The sequence below is a fragment of the Microcaecilia unicolor genome, chromosome 3, assembly GCF_901765095.1.
Source record: "Microcaecilia unicolor chromosome 3, aMicUni1.1, whole genome shotgun sequence".
Lineage (NCBI taxonomy): Eukaryota > Metazoa > Chordata > Amphibia > Gymnophiona > Siphonopidae > Microcaecilia > Microcaecilia unicolor.
The window spans coordinates 144,718,438-144,729,347 of NC_044033.1; the positions used below are offsets into that span (position 1 = coordinate 144,718,438).

The 10,910-nt window shown below is 39.0% G+C and overlaps 1 long non-coding RNA gene across 1 annotated transcript in view; it reads left to right on the forward strand.

Moving 5' to 3' along the window:
• The window catches only part of LOC115465733, a 33,531-nt gene extending 25,196 nt beyond the window's left edge, over nucleotides 1-8,335 (forward strand). Inside the window, exon 3 of the long non-coding RNA XR_003941453.1 lies at nucleotides 8,282-8,335. This is a non-coding gene — a long non-coding RNA (uncharacterized LOC115465733). The remainder of the gene's footprint in view (nucleotides 1-8,281) is intronic.
• Nucleotides 8,336-10,910: the final 2,575 nt, after the last annotated feature.

Genomic DNA, 10,910 nt, shown 5'->3' on the forward strand with positions numbered 1-10,910 from the left:
TATATTCTGCACTAACAATTCTAGGTGGATTACAACATTACATGCATAAAATAATGAAATACAACAACAGTATAACATAAAAACCAAATAACAATACAATCTCCATCCATATTACCTTCACTACATAAGACAGCCTTACCGTTACCCATACAATATATACATTATATTGTTCAGGCAATTACAATAGGCCAGAAAATACTGTCATCAGATTACAACACGTGGATGCTATAGACTTCCTGACATAGCAGGGTCTTTTAACAGATTTAAACTCTTTTATATCTTGAAGGCGATCGAAGTTTGTTTAGAAGTGCATTCCCACAACTGAAGACCTTTAATGTAAAAAATAGAATTCCTAAATTCCTCCAAATAGACAAAACGGAAGGAAGGTACATCTAAAATGTCTGATGATTGTAGCGAATGAGGGGGCTGATGAAGGTGTAAAGTGGATGCAAAAATAGGAGAAAGCTTATCATGTAAAGCCTTAAAAAAACCAACATCACAATGTGATTCTATAGGTAACCAATGAAGGGCAATTAAAGATGGAGTGATATATTCAAATTTAGATATTCCTTTAATTACTCAAGTAGAGTATTCTGAGTGGTCTGAAGAGATCTTAAAAATCTTTTGGGAACTCCCATCGATAAACTATTACAGGGTTAAAAAAATTCTCTCTCCATTTCCCAAAGATTATTTTTATAACCTTTTGCACCGGTTCTTGCATTGTGAGCGAATGATCCAGGAAAAACTCCTAAAGATTTTACTTTCTGAACAAATAGTATTTCTACATCCTCAAATGTACAAGATTTGGGTAATGAAATAATTGCCCAAAAGCATTACCTGTGTCTTATTCATTTTTTTTTTTTGTTACATTTGTACCCTGTGCTTTCCCACTCATGGCAGGCTCAATGCGGCTTACATGGGGCAATGGAGGGTTAAGTGACTTGCCCAGAGTCATAAGGAGCTGCCTGTGCCTGAAGTGGGAATTGAACTCAGTTCCCCAGGACCAAAGTCCACCACCCTAACCACTAGGCCACTCCTCCACTCCAAATATTTTTCCAAACATTTGTATGTAATTACAGTTTTCAAGTAAACACAGGCAATTGTTACACAGTTCTATCTAGGTCCCATCATGTACATATCCATCTCATATCACAACCTATAGTTTGCCAGCTGGCTTAATGTAGATGCAAAGCCAGAAATTGAAAACATTTACCCTAAGGGTTGTAGGGTGATGCTTAATAAACCTTTCGCTTCCTGGGTGAGAGGGGTGGGGTATATTGTGGGTACTTGTTTTACAGTCTATATCCATGTGGGTACTTGGTTTGCAGCTTGTATGTCAGGGGTGTTGGGGTGTACATGATATACAATTACAGGGTCTTTTACAAATGTGTGCTAGCGTTTTTAGCGTGCAATAATGATTAGCATGTGCTAAATGCTAGAGACGCCCATAGGTATATTTGGGCATCTCTATCATTTAACGCACGCTTATTTTTAGCATGCGCTAAAAATGCTAGCATGCCTTAGTAACCAACGATTAATAATTAGGAGCAGCAACTTTAAAAAAATCTATAGTTCTTCAATAAGGCTGCTCAACTTTGAAAATGTATTGGATATCGTCAGCATAGATCCTATAATCAACTCCAAGATTATTTAACCACATACATAAAGGTATCAAAAAAATATTTAAAAGTGTTGCAGAAAGCACTGAACCTTGCAGTACACCAGAAGAAATATCCATAAAAGAATAATTATACTCACTGCTGACCCTAAATTGTCTGTCAGATAAGAAAGACTCAAACCATGAAAAACTTTTATCCCTCCAAGTCCAACTGCTTTTAAGCGCTGCAGTAAGATTTTATAACTTATCGTTATCAAATGCATCTGATATATCTAACGATATAAGAACAAAACTGGTACCTTTATCATAGCCAGCACACACAGAATCTAACAGAAAAAGCAGCAAGGTCTTAGTACCATGTTCACTAAGAAAACCAAATTGATTCTTGTTCAAAACTCTGTTATCATTAAAAAAAAATCAACTAATTGGTCATGGACACTCTTTTTCTATAACCTTGGCCTTTTTCTATAACCTTGGCCAAAAGGAGTAAGTTAGAAGTAGGTCTATAGTTACTAACCAAACCTGCATCAAGAGAGGTGTTCTTTAGTAAACACCTAACAGAGGCTGTTTTCAAAGATTGGCGTAACCCCTTCAGCAAGAGATTTCTTAACAAGATAATGAAATACATGTGATGCTATTTTTAATTTTTTTTTCTTTTACAATAGCAGGATGACAAACATCTAAGCTACAAAAAGAGGGTTGTTTTTTTTACTCTAAAGAGTATATAAAGAGAATATAAAGATAGTATTAGATCAAATTTTCTCTTTACTTAAGCTATTAAATTGAGTCCAGTGGGAATCATAGGCCAACACAACACAGGGTTCCACTGAAAGAGACTGGAATGTGAAGTCATCATTAATATTAATATTAGCATCTAGTTACTTTACTAAAAAGCCCTTTAAGCAGTTAGCATGTGAATTAGTATGTGCTCTTAGCTTCCAGCCACAGTGACTGTAGCTGCACTGGCATGGCAGTATGTGCTAATTCATGTGCTATTATTATGGAACAGGAAATGGGTGTGTTCAAGGAAGTTTTCCATGGACAGGATCTTCTAGCCACACCCCTGAATATTCGTCACGGTGACGTGCGTGACCCGGCCATCCAATAGGATACTTAGAAAGTAAAAGCAACAGAATTAGCGGATTCCCGCCCATAATCCCAGTATAAATAGCATCTGACAGCTCAGACCAGACAGTTTTATTTTTTCCGCGTTGACGGAATGACCTGCAGTTAATTTATCAGACTCAGTCAGTCAGTTCGTCAGTCAGCCACTTGTTCATAGTTGTTTTCTTTTACTACTTGTTATGTCTCAGAGAAAAACAGGTTTTAAACCGTGTGCGACTTGTCCACGTAAACTATCCCTCACGAATCCTCATTTTAGATGTGTCCGCTGTTTAGGGAAGTCCCACGACACTAAAAATTGCTTTGCCTGTAGAAGTATGTCCCAAAAGTCTTTGGACACCAGGGCATTTAAGCTACAACAATATTTAACTTCAGCGGTACAGTCGGAGTCTTCTTCTGTAAGTTCTCATAAGAATTCTGTCATGTCTGTGTCAGCGACGGATGCCCCAGATGTGGTGGAAGAGAATATTATCCCTGCTCTCCCCCTTGCCTTAGTGCCCGGGGATCAGGTGCCTTCCACTCCTGCTCTCCCCCTTGCCTTAGGGCCCGGGGATCAGGATAAGACTGTGTCTAATGGGCAACGAGCAGAACATGATGCTCGTCAGGACGATGTCAGGTCTGGAGCTCGACGTCGATATAAACGCTCTTCGAAATCAGCTGACCATCAAAGTCGAGGTCGGAGGAGCCGATCTCGTTCAAATTCTTCTGCCTCGACTTCGAGCAGTGGACTCGAAGATCGGCATGAAGGATTTTCTCGGCATAGCCGATCATCCCGATGCCGTCAAGCTTCCAGACATAAACATTTTTCAAAACATACTCGTTCTTCTTGTACTTCTCGCAGGAATGCTCATAGGAGATCATCTTCTATTTCCTCATCGGATGTGCCTTTGAGCAAACGTGCTAAAACGGATTCTCATTCATATCACAGCTCTTCTTCAAAAGCTCAATCATCTTCTTCTACTTCACAGTTGAAGATCTTGGAATTACTTACAAAACTACTACATAATCAGCAGACGGTACAAGAGAATAATCAGGTGAAGTCACCTCAGACAGCACCAGTTCAAACAACTTCCTTGACTCATACAGATCACAGACAGCATACATGGTCTGTATCTCCATCTAGTTCAATACAAGAGTGTGCTTCAGTCAAATCTTGTATAAATTCTCCAGTACCTTCTTTGTCTCACTCATTACATATTGATAATCAGCCTCAATTAGACCAGGAATTACCTTCTACTTCAACTTTACTACCTCTTCATCAGGAGGAAAATTTATCGGTACAAGATGAGTCTTACAATAAATTTTTGCAAAAGTTGGTGACGGTTTTAAATATAACTGTCTCTCCTCAAACTGATAGTTCGGCGGAAAAACGTTCAGTCACAAAATACCTGAATTTATCTAAGCAATTGATAGCATTACCAATACCTCCAGTGCTTCAAGAACACCACAAATTAATTTGGAATACCCCTTATTCTATTAGATCTACGCAAAGATCATTAGAAAATAAGTACAGGGTTCAGGAAATGTTGGGTCATGGTACAACTCAACTTCTGCATGCATCTTTAGTGGTAAAATCTGCCATGAGACGACATAAGTTGCAGAAAGATATTACCAATCATCCACCAACTAAAGATTTAAAATTCATGGATTTATTAGCAAGGAAGAATTTTCAATCTTCAATGCTCTCAATTCGTATAGCGATTCATATGTTTCATCAAATGGAATATTTGTATACCATCTTGGATGAATTGTCTAAATTACAGTCAGTACTTCCTCAGCAGGAGGTTCCAGTTTTTCAACAGATTATTACCAAATTGGAAGAGAGCTCTAAACAAATGATTCGTACCACACATGACCAATTTGATACATCACTTAGAAATGCAGCTACTGCAATTGCATCGAGACGTTTCTCATGGTTAAGGGCATCTGCATTAGGTGAAGATGTTCACGAGAATGTAGCTGATGCTCCTTGTATGGGTGATTCTTTATTTGGGTATCGAGTAAAACAGCTGATTGAAGGTCTTAAAGAGGACTGTACAACATTGGACACTTTAGAACAAGATAAGCAGCAGCCTCCTAAATTGAATTATAAAAGATTACCATATTTTAATGCGAGGAATAGATTTCAACAACGGAAATCTTTTGGCCACCAACGGTCTTGTTTTCTATTTAAATCTCAGCCTCAACGTTACAATTTTCAGTCTAGATCAGGTAGAGAGCGGCGTTCGCAAAATCCTGCTCAGACAAACCAGCAGCAAAAGCTCAATCCTTCTTTTTGACAGTGCGTTTTGTCAAATTCCAGTGGGGGGCAGAGTTCAACATTTTTTCAGCAATTGGAAATCAATAACAACAGACAAGTGGATTTTGGATATTGTTCAGAATGGTTATTCACTGGTATTTTCACAAACCCCACCTTTTCGATCACATATACATCTCCATGTTCCCAGTTCTCAGATCCCACAGTTACAGCAGGAGATTGGAAGGCTTCTTCATCTCAATGCTATAGAGATTGTACCTGCTCAAGACATAAACAAAGGTTTTTATTCCCGATTTTTTTTCTCATCCCCAAGAACGATGGAGGTCAAAGAGCAATTTTGGATCTCAGACATCTCAACAAGTTTCTTCCAAAACAGAGATTTCGAATGACATCCTTACAAACCATACTTCCTTTGCTACGTCAAGGGGTTTGGTTCTCAGCCATAGATCTACAGGATGCTTATCTACATATTCCAGTTCACCTCTCTTCAAGAAGATTTCTCTGGTTTGTCTGTCAGGGAACACATTATCAATACAAAGTTCTGCCTTTCGGTCTAACAACATCTCCCAGAGTATTCTCAAAGTGTGTCATAGCTCCGGTGGCTCACTTACATCGACAGGGCATCACCCTATTCCCTTACCTCGACGATTGGTTAATAGTGGCTCAGTCTCCACAGCAGAACCTTCAACATTTGCAAAGTACCATATTTCTTCTAGAAAAGTTAGGTTTAGTAATCAATTACAAAAAATCACATTTGATCCCAATGCAAAGGTTGATTTTTATTGGAGCGGATCTGGTGTCTTACCAATCTCTAGCGAAGTTACCACTTCCTCAAGCTCATTTGATCATTCAATTAATTCACTATGTTCAATCAGTGAAGGTCACGACAGCTCGAGTTCTTCTAATCCTTTTGGGACACATGTCATCAACAGTTGCTGTTCTTCCGCTAGCACATCTTCACATGCGACCAATTCAGTGGTATTTGAAGAAGAGGTGGATTCAGTATCGACATCCTCTTACTTCAAGGATTCTTATATCCAAACGTCTCAAACAACAGCTTGTGTGGTGGACAGATCTTCAGCACCTTTTGGGGGGAGCTTCTTTCCAGTCTCCTCTTTCCAGTCTCCTCTGCCAACCAAGATTCTGACCACGGATGCATCCAAAGTGGGTTGGGGAGCACATATCGACAACTTCTCAACACAGGGTCATTGGACCCCTCAGCAAACATTCTACTCCATCAACCTACTAGAATTGAAAGTAGTCACATTGACGGTTCAAATGTTTCAACATCTACTTCGTTCGCAAGTGATACAGGTTCGAACCGACAATCAAGTGGCAATGTTTTATATCAACAAGCAAGGGGGTATGGGTTCCCTTCGTCTGTGTCAAGAAGCTGTCAGACTTTGGACCCTAGTTCTCTCTCTACATTCTGTAATTCAGGCAGTATATCTACCAGGTCGGGAGAATTACATTGCAGATACATTAAGCAGAACACTTCAACCACACGAATGGTCTCTGAAGACCACAATTATTCACAACCTTTTTCATCTTTGGGGATGGCCTCAAATAGATCTTTTTGCATCCCCACAGAACAAGTGTCACAAATATTGTTCAAGGTGGCCATCCAAGAACAGGATAGCAGCAGACGCATTTGCTATCCGGTGGACAGGAACTCTATTTTACGCTTTTCCTCCATTTCCTCTCATTCCGAGAGTGTTACAAAATATCATTCAGGACACAACGTCAATGATTCTCATAACGCCATATTGGCCAAGACAAACGTGGTTTCCTGTGCTAGTGCAGTTAGCTGTTTGTCAACCGCACTTTATTCCTGCAATTCCAGATCTCATTTCACAGAACAACGGGCAGCTTCTCCACCCAAACCTCAGCAAACTTCATCTTACCACCTGGAATCTTCAGGCAAATCACTAAAGTCTTCACTTTTTTCTCAACCAGTTATTGATGTGTTATTGGCTTCCAGGAAACAGTCGACTAGACTGGCTTATGCATCTAAATGGAAACGTTTTCAATATTGGTGTGTAACACAACAGCTTAACCCAATTTCTTGTCCAATTTCTTTTTTATTGGAATATTTCCTACTTTTATCCAATTCAGGATTGGCGGCTTCTTCAGTAAAAGTGCATATGGCAGCTATTTCTGTTTTTCATGATTCCATCGATGATTCTACAGTGATGACGCATCCTGTCATAAAGAGATTTTTGAAAGGACTATTCAATCTCAAACCTCCAATTCAAACTCCACCTGTAGCATGGGATTTGAATTTAGTTTTAGAAAGACTTATGGAACCTCCATTTGAACCTCTACAAGAGGCTACACTTCAATTTCTTACATGGAATACGTTGTTTCTCATTGCAATTACTTCAGCTAGAAGAATTGGGGAATTACATGCGCTTGTACATTACCCCCCTTATACTCAACTCCTCCATGATAAAGCGATACTGCGTCCTCATCCTAAATTTCTACCAAAAGTAGTGTCACCTTTTCATGTGAATCAATTAATTATTCTAGTAGTCTTTTTTCCACCTCCGCATCAGTCTAGGCGACACAGTAAGTTCCACACACTGGATTGTACTAGAGCATTATCTATATATTTACAGCGTACATCAACTGCTAAGAGACCTTCTCAGTTATTTTTGTCTTACAATGTAAATAATCAACAACCAATTTCTAAACGAACTCTCTCTTCTTATGTAACCCAATGCATACATTTTTGTTACACTCAACATGTGGTACAGCCTCATGTTACACCTCATAACTTGAGGGCCATGGCAGCTTCAACTGCATTTTTGCATATGGCACCTCTTCTTGACATCTGTAGAGCAGCTACTTGGTCATCACTGCATACTTTTTCACGACATTATTGTCTGGATGCAGCCCCACGAGCAGACTCCTTGTTTGGTTTGTCAATCCTTGGGGAGGAAATATAACCGGCAACAGTCCTCCTCCTCCTATCACAGGTAACAGATTTTGGTTTCATTATGTTTCTGGAATTGTCATGTTGTTTTATCACATGATTGTTACCTGTGTGTGCTTGGGAGTCTTCAGGGGTGTGGCTAGAAGATCCTGTCCATGGAAAAATCTTAGTTTCTTACCTGTAACGGTAGTTTTCCGTGGACAAAGGATCTTCTAGCCACACCATCCCTCCCTACCCTCCCTAGTTGTCGTAGCTATTTTATTAAACTGTCTGGTCTGAGCTATCAGATGCTATTTATACTGGGATTATGGGCGGGAATCCGCTAATTCTATTGCTTTTACTTTCTAAGTATCCTATTGGATGGCCGGGTCACGCACGTCACCGTGACGAATATTCAGGGGTGTGGCTAGAAGATCCTTTGTCCACGGAAAACTACCGTTACAGGTAAGAAACTAAGATTTTTGTGACAGGAGACAGTAAGGAGGTTTGATTGAGAACAGGAGACGGCATGATGTCAAAAAGTTGAAGCCACTTAGATTAGTCTATGTTTCCCCTTCCCCGCACAGCCGTCATTCTGCATACACTCAAAACAAAGCAAACAGACCTAGGAGTTGCTGAATCCACGTTGTCGGTCTTTATTCTTGGTAGCATTTTTATTTCATCTCACTTATATTTTCAAACATTCCTGTTTGTGCAGCATACAGATGTACACAGAGGAAGTATAATAATGGAATAACTTTTCATAGGTAGAGTAGTAATTTGTTATAAATCATAATCAGTGTGTCATTTGGAGGGGCTGGTTATAGGGACACCCTAGCATGTCTTATATTCATGCAGAGATTTTTTCCTCCTTGTAAAGGGCCAGTAAAACAGACATCAATCATAAAACAGACATTCAGAGTTTCTATCTATTTATTTATGGCAGTTATATCCCACATGAAACATGAATTAGGTTAAAACCTGGGAGCATTTAAAAGATGCTTTTCCTGTGCCTAGATCAAAATAAAAAGATGATTTGTTGGAACTTGCTCCTTTTGTTTTGTGGAATGTAGTGTTATATTATAAAAATGCTCTTATTATTGTTTATTACTACTATTTAAAATAAATTTATTAAATAATGAGGGCAGAGCTACCTTCATGCAGAAGTTCAGTCAAACTAAATATGCCAACATTTTCCAGTTCTGTGATATATATTTATTTCTTCTTCAAATCAGTTTTCAACAGCATTTTCTCAGTTATTACTCAACTGTGAACACAATTATAATGTTAATTAATACATTTTGAATTTTACTGAATTCTATTATTCTGTCTCACTGACTTTCCAGTTTTGGCATAGTAAAAGTCATCACAAGGAAAAAATATAATAAAACCAATGGGCTGCATTAGGGGCTTATAGCCCATTTAGTTGTGTTTAAACAAATGAGAGATCTGCATGAAATAAAATATTTATTTTATTATTTTGACTTATGAAAACCACTTGTCCCTGAAACATGCTCAAAACAGAATAATCCATTTACAAAAGGGATGAGGTGAAGATGTGATTCCATGTGCCCTAATGAAAGGAGACTTTAATTTTACTTCCAATATTTATAACACTAAGCTTCCCAAAGTAGAGTACAACAGTTAAGATGAAACCATCAGTAAACAGGATATCCTCACTAAAATTTGGCCGTGTATTACTGTATTGTATAGAACAGTGTAGAAAAATGAGCACAAAATACAGCCTTTGTTAGTGCTGTTTCCACCAGCTACAATATAATTTTTGAAGCTGTTTTAGTGATATTCAGTTTTGATTTCATGATATTTATATCTACATATGGGAACCTTTGAAACAAATTTAAAAAACTGTCAAATAAGTAAAAATTAAACAAATCTTTTTGTCCTCTACCTTTAAAGGCACTACCTATCCAACTGGAACAGCTTTTGACTTTTTACAGATGGACCACACATAGGCAGTTAATTATTTCTGTAATCTTTTACTATTGCTTTCAATAGCGTTTGCTATTGTTTTGGGTGTACTTGTGATTCCGCCTACTGCCAGCAAGCTATGTCTACTGGCTTCAACCCTTATAATGGACTAGATAGCCTCATACCGTCTTCTGTTCTCAATCTAACCTCCTTGGGAGACAGCATGAGCCTATCTTGCCCATTCTGTAGGCTGAATCCAGTGGGCGGATCTTGCTTCCATATTGTGTGACCCCAAACATTCGAAGACTCTATTGAAAACATAGCAAAATTGTGAGGTTTTTGACTGCCTATGCGAGGGTTTTTTAAAAATTTTATTTGAAAGCTTCCCATACATACTTTTTTTTTAACCTCTGGGCGGTCCTGGGGCGTGAGCCACAGTCCGTAGGTGCGGACACTCCGGAGTGACGACTTGTTTTTGGAGCCACTGGAGGCTCGATTTTTGTAGGGGGCAGCTTTAAGAAAGGCCCCAGCTCTGCCTGAGCCTTAGAGCTGAATTGTGGAGATGCAGCTGCCTGTTTCAGGGATAACAACGTTTTGACTTTCGCATTGCATTGGTGGCAGTGTTTTACTTTGGCTTGCTCACTGCGCTTGTTGAGCCTTTGCAGGTCCCATGTTGGGTATCTACTCTGGTGCTTAGTTCAATAGACTGCCTTTGATTTTTACTCCCTAGTTGGAAATCCTTGTGTCCATCTCCACTCTTGTTGCATATTGGATTTCCTGTGGGGATTTTTTCCTGTGTTCTTTTTGTTGTTGCTGCTCTACCCCTTTTTAAGCCTCTTAATAAGCATTACAACCTGTTAATGCCTACTGTCATCTGGCCATGATTTGTTAAGGGTGTCATCCCACTCTGTTTCTATGGGAAGTCCCTAGATTACTCATGTCTTATTTCCACAGAATTATTTTCAGATCTGTATACATATTTTCAGGATTCATAGATGCTGCTGTCCCAATATGCCAACAAAGTTGAGTTCCTAAATTTAAGCTGCTAAGTTATTTCCTAAAGTTGTGCC